Source organism: Ascaphus truei, chromosome 15 (genome assembly GCF_040206685.1).
Source record: "Ascaphus truei isolate aAscTru1 chromosome 15, aAscTru1.hap1, whole genome shotgun sequence".
Taxonomy (NCBI): Eukaryota; Metazoa; Chordata; class Amphibia; order Anura; family Ascaphidae; genus Ascaphus; species Ascaphus truei.
The window spans coordinates 53904701-53917203 of NC_134497.1; the positions used below are offsets into that span (position 1 = coordinate 53904701).

General features: G+C 35.3%; 6 non-coding genes across 6 annotated transcripts; 3 read left to right on the plus strand and 3 right to left on the minus strand.

Annotated features, from left to right (window-relative positions):
• The first annotated feature begins 3134 nt into the window (after positions 1–3134).
• TRNAS-AGA (transfer RNA serine (anticodon AGA)) lies at positions 3135–3216 on the plus strand. The gene has a single exon. It is a non-coding gene; the product is annotated as a tRNA-Ser (tRNA).
• A 2468-nt stretch (positions 3217–5684) lies between these two features.
• Positions 5685–5777, minus strand: TRNAI-UAU (transfer RNA isoleucine (anticodon UAU)). The gene is given in 2 exon segments: positions 5685–5720; positions 5740–5777. It is a non-coding gene; the product is annotated as a tRNA-Ile (tRNA).
• Positions 5778–6158: 381 nt separating this feature from the next.
• TRNAS-AGA (transfer RNA serine (anticodon AGA)) lies at positions 6159–6240 on the plus strand. The gene has a single exon. It is a non-coding gene; the product is annotated as a tRNA-Ser (tRNA).
• Positions 6241–8982: 2742 nt separating this feature from the next.
• TRNAI-UAU (transfer RNA isoleucine (anticodon UAU)) lies at positions 8983–9075 on the minus strand. Its single transcript is given in 2 exon segments — positions 8983–9018; positions 9038–9075. It is a non-coding gene; the product is annotated as a tRNA-Ile (tRNA).
• A 381-nt stretch (positions 9076–9456) lies between these two features.
• On the plus strand, positions 9457–9538 carry TRNAS-AGA (transfer RNA serine (anticodon AGA)). The gene has a single exon. It is a non-coding gene; the product is annotated as a tRNA-Ser (tRNA).
• A 2714-nt stretch (positions 9539–12252) lies between these two features.
• Positions 12253–12345, minus strand: TRNAI-UAU (transfer RNA isoleucine (anticodon UAU)). The gene is given in 2 exon segments: positions 12253–12288; positions 12308–12345. It is a non-coding gene; the product is annotated as a tRNA-Ile (tRNA).
• Between the last annotated feature and the right edge of the window lie 158 nt (positions 12346–12503).

Sequence of the window (12503 nt, forward strand, 5' to 3'; positions counted from 1 at the left end):
ATAATTGTACTATGACTTCCTGAAGTTTACAGAAAATTAAGACATTAATCAAATGTAAACTTTATGGAATCTTTTGTGAAACAGAATTATTCTCATTAAGAACAAATGTACTTCGTACTTTGATATTAAATTCAGAGACAGAACATTTTATATTAAAATCAGATTTAATGTTTTTGGGGCGTTCAATATGATCTTATAGGGGTTCTGTATGTTTTTGTCTTGCAGATAAAGAATATTGAATACCTAATTCTTGGACATGTTTATTTTGTTGATACTTTTGCCATAGTCTGCATATTCATAGTTCCCTCTAGATACCAAAGAGATCAATGTTGATATCCCTCCACCCTTTGTATGTCAAAATTGATCAAAAAACATGATTTTTTGTGTGAGTTGCAAAGTTCAAATGTGTTGGAATATTTTATTCTATGCTTAAGGCATTTAAAATATCTTTAATATTAACATCAAGCCTTGTTCCTTCATATTTACTTTCACTGTGTGTTACTCAAATATTCAATGTTGTTTTAGCATGTTATCCTTTAGCTTGCTATGTAATTGGCAAAAAAAAGAAGATTCTTTATTCCTCTTCTATGTTGTCATTTATGATTGCCCACTCTGATAAAGCATAAAGCATAAAGCACGTAAAACTGAAAGAAAAGATGGTCGTACATGCAAAACTTCTTTCAGCACTCTTGGTTTCTCCCACATACACGATCCACTCGCCTATAGCAATAAGATAATTTATTAAATTGAAGACTCTGGTGAAATACCATGGGGTTGTGCTACAGTGAGGATTAACTCTTAAGTGGAATTTATACTTGTTTGGATTTAAAAACGTAGAAAAACATAAACCGCGGGTGACGCCGGCATGAATGCAACATGAAAGCGGTATGAATGCGGCATGAACGTGGTGAAGTGCGGTGAAGTGCGTGGCATTCGCAAAAAATTCCCGAAAAAAGTTGGAGATGTTGGAGAATAAAAGGGGCTGCGGCTGTATAGCAAAAAGATAATTTATTAAATTGAAGACTGGTGAAATAGCATGGGGTTGTGCTACAGTGAGGATTAACTCTTAAGAGGGATTTATACTTGTTTGGATTTAAAAACAAAACGTAGAAAAACATCAACTGCGGATGACGCAGGCATGAATGCAACATGAAAGCGGTATGAATGTGGCATGAACGTGGTGAAGTGCGGTGAAGTGCGTGGCATTCGGAAAAAATTCCCGAAAAAAGTTGGAGATGTTGGAGAATAAAAGGGGCTGCGGCTGTATAGCAAAAAGATAATTTATTAAATTGAAGACTGGTGAAATAGCATGGGGTTGTGCTACAGTGAGGATTAACTCTTAAGAGGGATTTATACTTGTTTGGATTTAAAAACGTAGAAAAACATAAACCGCGGGTGACGCCGGCATGAATGCAACATGAAAGCGGTATGAATGCGGCATGAACGTGGTGAAGTGCGGTGAAGTGCGTGGCATTCGCAAAAAATTCCCGAAAAAAGTTGGAGATGTTGGAGAATAAAAGGGGCTGCGGCTGTATAGCAAAAAGATAATTTATTAAATTGAAGACTGGTGAAATAGCATGGGGTTGTGCTACAGTGAGGATTAACTCTTAAGAGGGATTTATACTTGTTTGGATTTAAAAACAAAACGTAGAAAAACATCAACTGCGGGTGACGCAGGCATGAATGCAACATGAAAGTGGTATGAATGCGGCATGAACGTGGTGAAGTGCGGTGAAGTGCGTGGCATTCGCAAAAAATTCCCGAAAAAAGTTGGAGATGTTGGGGCTGCGGCTGTATAGCAAAAAGATAATTTATTAAATTGAAGACTGGTGAAATAGCATGGGGTTGTGCTACAGTGAGGATTAACTCTTAAGAGGGATTTATACTTGTTTGGATTTAAAAACAAAACGTAGAAAGCTTTTGTTCCACCACCGCCATTCAGATGCAAATTGTGTTTGAAAAAATATTTCTGGCTTGATTGAAAAGTAGAATGTGGCTTTGCTAGGGTGAATTTTAACTCTTACTGGGGTTTTGTATTGAGTTCAGATTTGTTTATTAATCATTCTCAGGAGGTAGGTGGAGGAAATGTAATAACTACAGATTATGAGAGAGGTGAGAAGTGGATTACATATGGTGAGCAAGATATAAATGTGAGAGGTGAATAGTTGGGGTAAGAAGGGGGGATAGGCTGACCCTTACTTAGTACAGATAGACAGGGTGCTCATTAAAGATAGCCTTTTTAGGATATATAAATCTGGAAAAATATGTATCCTCTAGACCCAAATAATGAGTAGCATTGGCTCCACTGGGGTATTTTGGTTTGAAAAAAGGAAGAATATGCTTGGAAAGCTCTCATTTTTAAAATGTTTTTAAATCATACATCATCAATTACAAATATCTTCTTGCCCACATTGAGACACCTATTGTATTTGACTGCTTTACATTCGCTCCAATGTAAGCCAAATAGGAAAATGAGGAAATGTTGTTTTTTATGTAAAAGATTACATTTAGCAATTTACATCCATAGGCCTTTTATTTAACATTGTATACATTCAAACAATGCTATTGCTTGATGAAACAAAAAAGGATATGTTCCAGGTGAGGCTTGAACTCACAACCTGTTCCAGGTGAGGCATGAACCTCACCAGGTGAGGTGAGGATATGTTCCAGGTGAGGCATGAACTCACAACTGGCATAGCTTAGCACGTACTGCCATATAAGTACCGCGCGCTAACCGATTGCGCCACTGGAGCACATGCCTGTAATTTTTCTATGTTCTTGTTGCCCCAATTGTCCTCCAAATCTGCTCTTTTAATCTCTGACATCCAAGTTAGATCATTTTCTCTTTACTCCTTTTAACCCCTTTTCTTTTTTTTCTGCCTCAGATCTGTTTCATACTGTACATTGAATGTGGTTAACAAAAAGTATTTCTCGTCATTGTTCAAAAACCCAATAGCAGCAACATTTTACAAAGATAATGTTGTTTAAACAATGTGTACAAACAAGTCATGTATTTCTCTTTATGAAAATATTCTCAAGGTTATTTGGTTCATATTGGTCATCATTCAAAAGTGAGTGTTACCCATATCCACTCAAAAGCCATCTGTGTGACTGAATTCAGTGCTACCAGCTATGTAGTCATGGCCGAGTGGTTAAGGCGATGGACTAGAAATCCATTGGGGTTTCCCCGCGCAGGTTCAAATCCTGCTGACTACGTTGACTTTTTCAGTGGTTAAGTGTTATTAAACACTTCACTGCACTTTTCATTTTGTTTGTATCTGCTTGGCAAAGCAATCTTTACTTACTGGAATATGTGGCACATTAAAGAAGAAAACACTCTGAATTCTTCAAACATTTCCCAAGTTATACATTTTAGGGTGCTGATGGCTGTAAAACATTTAATAAAGGACTCCATTTCAATAAATGCATTGTCTTCTATTGATAAGTATCTCTATGCTGCAACATAGTGCTAAGAGGTCATTTGTGTGCAATACTTTGCACAACATAAAATAGAGGAGAAACGATTTACCCCTACAGAAAAAACTTAAGGTGACAGAGGATAATGAGCACTTTAGTGTGAGAGTGAGGGAATTCTTCCACTTTATATTTACAGATAATATTTGACTTCTTCATAATGACTGTGCTAAGTACTGCATGTATTGGGATGTGTACATTCTTTACAGTCTGCCAAAACTATATTGTTTAAATATAATGGGAATAATCAATGTTATAGTTCAACTGCTTATCACACTTCAGCACAAATAGCTTTTTGTTATGAAAAAACATTTGTAATGTTTTATTGTTTTCATTCACAAAAGCTAAGCAGGGATTTCTAAACCTGTTGAAGAAAAAAACAACTTAGCTTGAATTTTACTGAAAATGGTCATTAATGTATGTAATAATTGTACTATGACTTCCTGAAGTTTACAGAAAATTAAGACATTAATCAAATGTAAACTTTATGGAATCTTTTGTGAAACAGAATTATTCTCATTAAGAACAAATGTACTTCGTACTTTCATATTAAATTCAGAGACAGAACATTTTATATTAAAATCAGATTTAATGTTTTTGGGGCGTTCAATATGATCTTATAGGGGTTCTGTATGTTTTTGTCTTGCAGATAAAGAATATTGAATACCTAATTCTTGGACATGTTTATTTTGTTGATACTTTTGCCATAGTCTGCATATTCATAGTTCCCTCTAGATACCAAAGAGATCAATGTTGATATCCCTCCACCCTTTGTATGTCAAAATTGATCAAAAAACATGATTTTTTGAGTGAGTTGCAAAGTTCAAATGTGTTGGAATATTTTATTCTATGCTTAAGGCATTTAAAATATCTTTAATATTAACATCAAGCCTTGTTCCTTCATATTTACTTTCACTGTGTGTTACTCAAATATTCAATGTTGTTTTAGCATGGTATCCTTTAGCTTGCTATGTAATTGGCAAAAAAAAGAAGATTCTTTATTCCTCTTCTATGTTGTCATTTATGATTGCCCACTCTGATAAAGCATAAAGCATAAAGCACGTAAAACTGAAAGAAAAGATGGTCGTACATGCAAAACTTCTTTCAGCACTCTTGGTTTCTCCCACATACACGATCCACTCGCCTATAGCAATAAGATAATTTATTAAATTGAAGACTCTGGTGAAATAGCATGGGGTTGTGCTACAGTGAGGATTAACTCTTAAGTGGAATTTATACTTGTTTGGATTTAAAAACGTAGAAAAACATCAACTGCGGGTGACGCAGGCATGAATGCAACATGAAAGCGGTATGAATGCGGCATGAACGTGGTGAAGTGTGGTGAAGTGCGTGGCATTCGGAAAAAATTCCCGAAAAAAGTTGGAGATGTTGGAGAATAAAAGGGGCTGCGGCTGTATAGCAAAAAGATAATTTATTAAATTGAAGACTGGTGAAATAGCATGGGGTTGTGCTACAGTGAGGATTAACTCTTAAGAGGGATTTATACTTGTTTGGATTTAAAAACAAAATGTAGAAAGCTTTTGTTCCACCACCGCCATTCAGATGCAAATTGTGTTTGAAAAAATATTTCTGGCTTGATTGAAAAGTAGAATGTGGCTTTGCTAGGGTGAATTTTAACTCTTAATGGGGTTTTGTATTGTGTTCAGATTTGTTTATTAATCATTCTCAGGAGGTAGGTGGAGGAAATGTAATAACTACAGATTATGAGAGAGGTGAGAAGTGGATTACATATGGCGAGCAAGATATAAATGTGAGAGGTGAATAGTTGGGGTAAGAAGGGGGGATAGGCTGACCCTTACTTAGTACAGATAGACAGGGTGCTCATTAAAGATAGCCTTTTTAGGATATATAAATCTGGAAAAATATGTATCCTCTAGACCCAAATAATGAGTAGCATTGGCTCCACTGGGGTATTTTGCTTTGAAAAAAGGAAGAATATGCTTGGATAGCTCTCATTTTTTAATTTTTTTAAATCATACATCATCAATTACAAATATCTTTTTGCCCACATTGAGACACCTATTGTATTTGACTGCTTTACATTCGCTCCAATGTAAGCCAAATAGGAAAATGACGAAAAGTTGTTTTTTATGTAAAAGATTACATTTAGCAATTTACATCCATAGGCCTTTTATTTAACATTGTATACATTCAAACAATGCTATTGCTTGATGAAACAAAAAAGGATATGTTCCAGGTGAGGCTTGAACTCACAACCTCGGCATAGCTTAGCACGTACTGCCATATAAGTACCGCGCGCTAACCGATTGCGCCACTGGAGCACATGCCTGTAATTTTTCTATGTTCTTGTTGCCCCAATTGTCCTCCAAATCTGCTCTTTTAATCTCTGACATCCAAGTTAGATCATTTTCTCTTTACTCCTTTTAACCCCTTTTCTTTTTTTTCTGCCTCAGATCTGTTTCATACTGTACATTGAATGTGGTTAACAAAAAGTATTTCTCGTCATTGTTCAAAAACCCAATAGCAGCAACATTTTACAAAGATAATGTTGTTTAAACAATGTGTACAAACAAGTCATGTATTTCTCTTTATGAAAATATTCTCAAGGTTATTTGGTTCATATTGGTCATCATTCAAAAGTGAGTGTTACCCATATCCACTCAAAAGCCATCTGTGTGACTGAATTCAGTGCTACCAGCTATGTAGTCATGGCCGAGTGGTTAAGGCGATGGACTAGAAATCCATTGGGGTTTCCCCGCGCAGGTTCAAATCCTGCTGACTACGTTGACTTTTTCAGTGGTTAAGTGTTATTAAAAACTTCACTGCACTTTTCATTTTGTTTGTATCTGCTTGGCAAAGCAATCTTTACTTACTGGAATATGTGGCACATTAAAGAAGAAAACACTCTGAATTCTTCAAACATTTCCCAAGTTATACATTTTAGGGTGCTGATGGCTGTAAAACATTTAATAAAGGACTCCATTTCAATAAATGCATTGTCTTCTATTGATAAGTATCTCTATGCTGCAACATAGTGCTAAGAGGTCATTTGTGTGCAATACTTTGCACAACATAAAATAGAGGAGAAACGATTTACCCCTACAGAAAAAACTTAAGGTGACAGAGGATAATGAGCACTTTAGTGTGAGAGTGAGGGAATTCTTCCACTTTATATTTACAGATAATATTTGACTTCTTCATAATGACTGTGCTAAGTACTGCATGTATTGGGATGTGTACATTCTTTACAGTCTGCCAAAACTATATTGTTTAAATATAATGGGAATAATCAATGTTATAGTTCAACTGCTTATCACACTTCAGTATAAATAGCTTTTTGTTATGAAAAAACATTTGTAATGTTTTATTGTTATCATTCACAAAAGCTAAGCAGGGCTTTCTAAACCTGTTGAAGAAAAAAACAACTTAGCTTGAATTTTACTGAAAATGGTCATTAATGTATGTAATAATTGTACTATGACTTCCTGAAGTTTACAGAAAATTAAGACATTAATCAAATGTAAACTTTATGGAATCTTTTGTGAAACAGAATTATTCTCATTAAGAACAAATGTACTTCGTACTTTCATATTAAATTCAGAGACAGAACATTTTATATTAAAATCAGATTTAATGTTTTTGGGGCGTTCAATATGATCTTATAGGGGTTCTGTATGTTTTTGTCTTGCAGATAAAGAATATTGAATACCTAATTCTTGGACATGTTTATTTTGTTGATACTTTTGCCATAGTCTGCATATTCATAGTTCCCTCTAGATACCAAAGAGATCAATGTTGATATCCCTCCACCCTTTGTATGTCAAAATTGATCAAAAAACATGATTTTTTGTGTGAGTTGCAAAGTTCAAATGTGTTGGAATATTTTATTCTATGCTTAAGGCATTTAAAATATCTTTAATATTAACATCAAGCCTTGTTCCTTCATATTTACTTTCACTGTGTGTTACTCAAATATTCAGTGTTGTTTTAGCATGTTATCCTTTAGCTTGCTATGTAATTGGCAAAAAAAAGAAGATTCTTTATTCCTCTTCTATGTTGTCATTTATGATTGCCCACTCTGATAAAGCATAAAGCATAAAGCACGAAAAACTGAAAGAAAAGATGGTCGTACATGCAAAACTTCTTTCAGCACTCTTGGTTTCTCCCACATACAAGATCCACTCGCCTATAGCAATAAGATAATTTATTAAATTGAAGACTCTGGTGAAATAGCATGGGGTTGTGCTACAGTGAGGATTAACTCTTAAGTGGAATTTATACTTGTTTGGATTTAAAAACGTAGAAAAACATAAACCGCGGGTGACGCCGGCATGAATGCAACATGAAAGCGGTATGAATGCGGCATGAACGTGGTGAAGTGCGGTGAAGTGCGTGGCATTCGGAAAAAATTCCCGAAAAAAGTTGGAGATGTTGGAGAATAAAAGGGGCTGCGGCTGTATAGCAAAAAGATAATTTATTAAATTGAAGACTGGTGAAATAGCATGGGGTTGTGCTACAGTGAGGATTAACTCTTAAGAGGGATTTATACTTGTTTGGATTTAAAAACAAAACGTAGAAAAACATCAACTGCGGGTGACGCAGGCATGAATGCAACATGAAAGCGGTATGAATGCGGCATGAACGTGGTGAAGTGCGGTGAAGTGCGTGGCATTCGGAAAAAATTCCCGAAAAAAGTTGGAGATGTTGGAGAATAAAAGGGGCTGCGGCTGTATAGCAAAAAGATAATTTATTAAATTGAAGACTGGTGAAATAGCATGGGGTTGTGCTACAGTGAGGATTAACTCTTAAGAGGGATTTATACTTGTTTGGATTTAAAAACAAAACGTAGAAAGCTTTTGTTCCACCACCGCCATTCAGATGCAAATTGTGTTTGAAAAAATATTTCTGGCTTGATTGAAGAGTAGAATGTGGCTTTGCTAGGGTGAATTTTAACTCTTACTGGGGTTTTGTATTGAGTTCAGATTTGTTTATTAATCATTCTCAGGAGGTAGGTGGAGGAAATGTAATAACTACAGATTATGAGAGAGGTGAGAAGTGGATTACATATGGTGAGCAAGATATAAATGTGAGAGGTGAATAGTTGGGGTAAGAAGGGGGGATAGGCTGACCCTTACTTAGTACAGATAGACAGGGTGCTCATTAAAGATAGCCTTTTTAGGATATATAAATCTGGAAAAATATGTATCCTCTAGACCCAAATAATGAGTAGCATTGGCTCCACTGGGGTATTTTGGTTTGAAAAAAGGAAGAATATGCTTGGAAAGCTCTCATTTTTAAAATGTTTTTAAATCATACATCATCAATTACAAATATCTTCTTGCCCACATTGAGACACCTATTGTATTTGACTGCTTTACATTCGCTCCAATGTAAGCCAAATAGGAAAATGAGGAAATGTTGTTTTTTATGTAAAAGATTACATTTAGCAATTTACATCCATAGGCCTTTTTTTTAACATTGTATACATTCAAACAATGCTATTGCTTAATGAAACAAAAAAGGATATGTTCCAGGTGAGGCTTGAACTCACAACCTCGGTATAGCTTAGCACGTACTGCCATATAAGTACCGCGCGCTAACCGATTGCGCCACAGGAGCACATACCTGTAATTTTTCTATGTTCTTGTTGCCCCAATTGTCCTCCAAATCTGCTCTTTTAATCTCTGACATCCAAGTTAGATCATTTTCTCTTTACTCCTTTTAACCCCTTTTCTTTTTTTTCTGCCTCAGATCTGTTTCATACTGTACATTGAATGTGGTTAACAAAAAGTATTTCTCGTCATTGTTCAAAAACCCAATAGCAGCAACATTTTACAAAGATAATGTTGTTTAAACAATGTGTACAAACAAGTCATGTATTTCTCTTTATGAAAATATTCTCAAGGTTATTTGGTTCATATTGGTCATCATTCAAAAGTGAGTGTTACCCATATCCACTCAAAAGCCATCTGTGTGACTGAATTCAGTGCTACCAGCTATGTAGTCATGGCCGAGTGGTTAAGGCGATGGACTAGAAATCCATTGGGGTTTCTCCGCGCAGGTTCAAATCCTGCTGACTACGTTGACTTTTTCAGTGGTTAAGTGTTATTAAAAACTTCACTGCACTTTTCATTTTGTTTGTATCTGCTTGGCAAAGCAATCTTTACTTACTGGAATATGTGGCACATTAAAGAAGAAAACACTCTGAATTCTTCAAACATTTCCCAAGTTATACATTTTAGGGTGCTGATGGCTGTAAAACATTTAATAAAGGACTCCATTTCAATAAATGCATTGTCTTCTATTGATAAGTATCTCTATGCTGCAACATAGTGCTAAGAGGTCATTTGTGTGCAATACTTTGCACAACATAAAATAGAGGAGAAACGATTTACCCCTACAGAAAAAACTTAAGGTGACAGAGGATAATGAGCACTTTAGTGTGAGAGTGAGGGAATTCTTCCACTTTATATTTACAGATAATATTTGACTTCTTCATAATGACTGTGCTAAGTACTGCATGTATTGGGATGTGTACATTCTTTACAGTCTGCCAAAACTATATTGTTTAAATATAATGGGAATAATCAATGTTATAGTTCAACTGCTTATCACATAAATAGCTTTTTGTTATGAAAAAACATTTGTAATGTTTTATTGTTATCATTCACAAAAGCTAAGCAGGGATTTCTAAACCTGTTGAAGAAAAAAACAACTTAGCTTGAATTTTACTGAAAATGGTCATTAATGTATGTAATAATTGTACTATGACTTCCTGAAGTTTACAGAAAATTAAGACATTAATCAAATGTAAACTTTATGGAATCTTTTGTGAAACAGAATTATTCTCATTAAGAACAAATGTACTTCGTACTTTGATATTAAATTCAGAGACAGAACATTTTATATTAAAATCAGATTTAATGTTTTTGGGGCGTTCAATATGATCTTATAGGGGTTCTGTATGTTTTTGTCTTGCAGATAAAGAATATTGAATACCTAATTCTTGGACATGTTTATTTTGTTGATACTTTTGCCATAGTCTGCATATTCATAGTTCCCTCTAGATACCAAAGAGATCAATGTTGATATCCCTCCACCCTTTGTATGTCAAAATTGATCAAAAAACATGATTTTTTGAGTGAGTTGCAAAGTTCAAATGTGTTGGAATATTTTATTCTATGCTTAAGGCATTTAAAATATCTTTAATATTAACATCAAGCCTTGTTCCTTCATATTTACTTTCACTGTGTGTTACTCAAATATTCAATGTTGTTTTAGCATGTTATCCTTTAGCTTGCTATGTAATTGGCAAAAAAAAGAAGATTCTTTATTCCTCTTCTATGTTGTCATTTATGATTGCCCACTCTGATAAAGCATAATGCATAAAGCACGTAAAACTGAAAGAAAAGATGGTCGTACATGCAAAACTTCTTTCAGCACTCTTGGTTTCTCCCACATACAAGATCCACTCGCCAATAGCAATAAGATAATTTATTAAATTGAAGACTCTGGTGAAATAGCATGGGGTTGTGCTACAGTGAGGATTAACTCTTAAGTGGAATTTATACTTGTTTGGATTTAAAAACGTAGAAAAACATAAACCGCGGGTGACGCCGGCATGAATGCAACATGAAAGCGGTATGAATGCGGCATGAACGTGGTGAAGTGCGGTGAAGTGCGTGGCATTCGGAAAAAATTCCCGAAAAAAGTTGGAGATGTTGGAGAATAAAAGGGGCTGCGGCTGTATAGCAAAAAGATAATTTATTAAATTGAAGACTGGTGAAATAGCATGGGGTTGTGCTACAGTGAGGATTAACTCTTAAGAGGGATTTATACTTGTTTGGATTTAAAAACAAAACGTAGAAAAACATCAACTGCGGGTGACGCAGGCATGAATGCAACATGAAAACGGTATGAATGCGGCATGAACGTGGTGAAGTGCGGTGAAGTGCGTGGCATTCGGAAAAAATTCCCGAAAAAAGTTGGAGATGTTGGAGAATAAAAGGGGCTGCGGCTGTATAGCAAAAAGATAATTTATTAAATTGAAGACTGGTGAAATAGCATGGGGTTGTGCTACAGTGAGGATTAACTCTTAAGAGGGATTTATACTTGTTTGGATTTAAAAACAAAACGTAGAAAGCTTTTGTTCCACCACCGCCATTCAGATGCAAATTGTGTTTGAAAAAATATTTCTGGCTTGATTGAAGAGTAGAATGTGGCTTTGCTAGGGTGAATTTTAACTCTTACTGGGGTTTTGTATTGAGTTCAGATTTGTTTATTAATCATTCTCAGGAGGTAGGTGGAGGAAATGTAATAACTACAGATTATGAGAGAGGTGAGAAGTGGATTACATATGGTGAGCAAGATATAAATGTGAGAGGTGAATAGTTGGGGTAAGAAGGGGGGATAGGCTGACCCTTACTTAGTACAGATAGACAGGGTGCTCATTAAAGATAGCCTTTTTAGGATATATAAATCTGGAAAAATATGTATCCTCTAGACCCAAATAATGAGTAGCATTGGCTCCACTGGGGTATTTTGGTTTGAAAAAAGGAAGAATATGCTTGGAAAGCTCTCATTTTTAAAATGTTTTTAAATCATACATCATCAATTACAAATATCTTCTTGCCCACATTGAGACACCTATTGTATTTGACTGCTTTACATTCGCTCCAATGTAAGCCAAATAGGAAAATGAGGAAATGTTGTTTTTTATGTAAAAGATTACATTTAGCAATTTACATCCATAGGCCTTTTATTTAACAATGTATACATTCAAACAATGCTAGGATATGTTCCAGGTGAGGCTTGAACTCACAACCTCGGTATAGCTTAGCACGTACTGCCATATAAGTACCGCGCGCTAACCGATTGCGCCACTGGAGCACATACCTGTAATTTTTCTATGTTCTTGTTGCCCCAATTGTCCTCCAAATCTGCTCTTTTAATCTCTGACATCCAAGTTAGATCATTTTCTCTTTACTCCTTTTAACCCCTTTTCTTTTTTTTCTGCCTCAGATCTGTTTCATACTGTACATTGAATG